This window comes from Triticum dicoccoides, chromosome 3B, assembly GCF_002162155.2.
Source record: "Triticum dicoccoides isolate Atlit2015 ecotype Zavitan chromosome 3B, WEW_v2.0, whole genome shotgun sequence".
Classification (NCBI taxonomy): Eukaryota; Viridiplantae; Streptophyta; class Magnoliopsida; order Poales; family Poaceae; genus Triticum; species Triticum dicoccoides.
The window spans coordinates 735693947-735698332 of record NC_041385.1 but is presented as its reverse complement, the minus strand read 5'-3'; the positions used below and the strand labels follow the sequence as shown (position 1 = coordinate 735698332).

Sequence of the window (4386 nt, the reverse complement as noted above, 5' to 3'; positions counted from 1 at the left end):
CTCGGTCTTCTGCATAACACTTTGGGATGGGAATTTTGCAGATTTCTTCCGCATCGAAAGTATGGAAAATTTGTTTCACGAGCTCAACATTCCATTCTTTGCTGGATGATAGCATAAGCTGATTTACCCAGCGTAATCTAGACCTCCTAACCAAGGCAGCAGTTTTCAGTCCTTCCTTACGAGGGATCCATTGGTCTCTTTGTATTTGAATGCTCTTTCCATCCCCCACACGCCAAATGATCCCTTTCTTGAGAAGCCCCAACCAGCCTCAATTCCCTTCCACACCGGTGAGGCGTCTGACGTGAACACCGTATATACTGATATATTCGACATATATGTAAATTTGTCATTAGGAGATACTAAACTATAATTTAAATTAGTAAATATTTTGGATGTGCTTTTTAAAAGAAAAATCTAATTGTAGCTAAGCTCCAAATTTATGCACAGCTTGGCTGCAATTAAATTTTGGCTCTGCAAAACCGTTGCCCACCATCAGGCTTACATGTTTTTAGGGGTACCATTAGGCTTACATCATTTTTTGGTGGCCTGGAGGGTCTTTGTGTGGCTGATCTTAGTTTTTTTAGGTGGCCTGGCGCGTTTTGATATATTGATTGTCGGTTGCTTGGTTGTTTTGCTTGCAAGTCCGATTGAAGTAATGCGTTTTCTTAAAGCATGTACCGCCCTAAGACCGATGCTTCAGCCGCCTTCCATGTTTTTCGTTGTCGTCGTGTGTTTTATTTTGTTGTTGTTGCATTTCATCATGTCATCATGCATATTGCATCCGCATGTTTTTATAAAACTCGTAGACGTTCGTAGTTGCCGTTTCTCTCTTTGTCTCCATTTATCTTTTGTCGGCCCTTTGTCCTTGTCTATCTCTCTCAAAACCCTCCGCGTGCGCGTCCGAAACTTCTCCGAACCTGACCCGGGCAGTCATCGCCGTTGGATTCGGATCATCCCCCACATATTTTTGGTTTCTTATTTGATCTACCCTAACCTAATTGTCCCGGGTTGTTCGATTATAATCGAAGGGTCCAGATTACCCTCATACTCCCTCTTATCATCCACCTGCTATATATAGAGGCCTCCCCCATGAGTGAGGGCTTTTGGTGGCCGAGCATCAGGTAGGCCGGTATCCTGGCTGTTGGAATGGGCTTTGAGATCGGGAATCTGTCAGCTTTTTGGCAGGCTCGTGTCGGCTCGTGTCAGCCTATGCATCTATATACGGTCTGGGATACAGCCCGTGCGTACATGTTTGGCCCATCAGCCTACTCATGTCCTCTCTGCTCAACCTGTGATGCTCTTTCTCTGTCGTTCTCGTTCCTGTTCCGTCGCCCAGCCACCCCCCTTCCTCTCTCTTTCTCATCTGTGCGTAGTTCCCGCGGTGGTGGTCGTCGGTGACCACGCTCCCCTTCAGCCGTGGCCAGGAGACCGGGTGCAGCCCCACCCTCCCTCGGCTCCTGCGACCGAAGCGCCGGCCCGAGCGCTCGCCCTCTTCCACTCCGACAGCCAAATCACCCGGATCCCGCGTCCTCTTCCACTCCGGCGACCGGATCCCCTCGAGTTTGCGGAACACCGGATCTGTCCAGGGCGAGGTCCTTGTCCACGGATCCGGCCGGGAGAAATCATTTTCTTCATTGTTTCCGTCGGCGAGGCTGGATCACACCTCATGTACTTAAGCTTTTATCTTAGATGGGTTTCATCTGTTCTAGATTTGCACGTTTCTTGGCAATTTCAAGTTTGTTCCTTATATTCCTTTGGTACGGCTGATTTGGCTGCATGGCTCGATCCAGATGTATACCATTTGTGTTGATAATCTAGAATAGAGTGCTCTCTGATGCTTGTACTTTTGTACAGATGTGATTTCCTTTTGTTTGCTTGTAATCCCCTTCGTTTGAACTGGATAGGTCTCTCCTCATCCTGTTGCTGCCTAGATCCGAATTTACTGTGATGTTTTTAGACAATATATGTGACGGATAATCATGAGAGAAAAATGTTATCCTTACCCATGCGTATGTGCCACATCGGCTTAATTTTGCCAACATGTGTTCTTTGCGGTGCTAATTCATACAGTCCCAACTTTTTGCACTGCCCATTCTCATGTAAAGAAAAAACCTAAGTTGCTCCTTTGCTTGGTTTCTGATGGATGGCATCTATGGCCTGGGTTAGATGTGCAGAAAACAATGATGATGCATTTGTGGTTCCTGATCAGCACCATGCTGATATGGTCTGTGATCTCAACCCTGAAGTAGAAGGTGTTTAATCTGAAGCATTTTCCTATTTCTGCAATCTTGTAGTATTGCCTTCTTGCCAACTCACATGTGCCATGGATAGATACAAGTGCCCTTCCCCAATGTGCAGAATTGGCGGTTGTTAACATCTTTGTTATGCCTAGCATCAGAAATTTTTGTTAGACATTTTTAACATATATCTTCTGTGTTTTTTTGCCAACTCTTTCTAATCCATATTCCCTTCAAATTCCGCAGATTTGTCTTAGGTTCAGTTCAACTAAGAATGCAAGATGACAAAATGCGACAAATGGTTGAAAAAATGTGCAGTTCTGCCCCCAGAGAAAAAGATGCCATCCAACAATATGCATAGTTGGGTTCCTTGGAAACATCACCCTTGAACTTTCTGACAGCTTGGAACAGATGCTTCCACACATAACCTCCCTAGTTCGATTCTTTCATTTTGCCTATGTTGTTTTAGTGCTTCCAAGAATATGTGTACTGTAGTCATGCCTGGCAGTGGGAGCAAGCACGTGGCCCATCACAAAAATTGCAGAAATGCAATATCTTTAAGCAAATATGCATCTGGTGCCTTCAGATTGTGTGTTTCTTTATCACTGAGACAAATAAGCATCTTGATCGATCTTGATATAACTAGTTTCCTCATCAGGTGAGGAATTCTTCAGCTTTTACTTCTTGATTTAGTTGGTTGATGATGTTTTCATGGCTAATGGTGCTTTTTTCTGTTGTTAAAAAATGCAAATGATTAGGTTCTATTGATTGCTCCTACGAATGCAAATGATTAGGCATAACAGAGTATGTTGGAAATTTGTCTACCCTGTGTGTGATAATCTGTTGATTGCTCCTACCAATCCTAGTTAAGTTCAGACATGCACCAGTGCAAATGGCATGTGGGACGATCAGAAGATTTGTGTGTTAATGTTGATGCATTAAATGTACAAATCATTTTTATTAACATGGTAATAGTTTTTCAGCTACTATCTTGCAGGGTCAGGTCTGTTTACCCACTAATTTATGCAACATTCACAAAAATCTTAATAAGGTTGTTAAGACTTTCAGCTTGCCGGTGGTTAGACAAAATTCAGTGCTCCTGACTCGGTCATTATTGTTATGCGCAACTTGGCATTTGCCCCTGATCCTGTAAATTTGTTTTACAGCCTCAAAATCGACATCATCTTAGTGAGCTGCTGTTTAGGCGGCCTAGTGATTTGGTTATTTATTAATTATTACTAGATCCGTGTCTGTTGGACATAGTTAAGCCACGTGTGCAATAACCGAGCTGGTGGTCGGCCGTGCCTGCCGGGATTCCTTTGACTGTGCCCGTGGGAGATGTACTATGAAGAGGATGTGGAGTCGAATGGACCTGAGAACAACTACTTAAATGCCTAGATTCTGTACCTACACGTGCTAGCTGGCCTGCCCACAATACACGCGATGGTGCAGCGATACGAGGGAGCATGAACCAGAAATACCGGGAGGGCACACATCCCTAGCGCACGTGAATGGCCAGGATACCGGCCTACCTGATGCTCGGCCTCCATTCGCATTTTCCGCCTCCCCCATTCCATTTCTAGTTAACCTAAACCCTAGGCAGACCAACTCCCTCCAATCCCGCAGCCGCCACCTCTCTCCTCGCAATCCGCACGCACCCAATCCCCTACCTCCACTTGGCCAGATCCACCAGCCAAACCCCACCCGATCTGGACCGCCAGATCTCAGATCCGACGGCCCAGAGAGCCTCCCGCAGCGCTCGATCCGATCTGGATCGAGGCAACCGTCTCCACCCGCCTCTGCTCGTCTCCACGCCTCCGGCGGCCGCAAGCCACCGGAGCACCAGGATCCCGTGCCACGGGCGCATCTCCGGCAAGCCACCGGCGACCAGGACCAGGCGTGTTCCGCCACACCTCTCGCTCCTTCTTTCCTTCCTCTTCCTCACCTTTTTTTCCCGTCACTCCCGCAGGAGCCGAACCCCGCTGCCAGGCACGCCGCCGCCCCCGTGCTCCGCCTCTGCTCCCTTGGAACGGGACGAGATCGGCCAGTCCCGTGCCCTTCGCCGCCTCCCTACACCTTCGTCGCCCCGTCAAGTTCTGCGCCAAGCTGCTGCCTCGCCGTCCAGGACACCGCTGGCCTCCTCTTCTTC

At 47.4% G+C, this 4386-nt stretch overlaps 1 long non-coding RNA gene across 1 annotated transcript; it reads left to right on the top strand.

Moving 5' to 3' along the window:
• The first annotated feature begins 1136 nt into the window (after positions 1-1136).
• On the top strand, positions 1137-3059 carry LOC119278179. The gene is made up of 2 exons (XR_005137656.1): positions 1137-1668; positions 2484-3059. It is a non-coding gene; the product is annotated as an uncharacterized LOC119278179 (long non-coding RNA).
• Positions 3060-4386: the final 1327 nt, after the last annotated feature.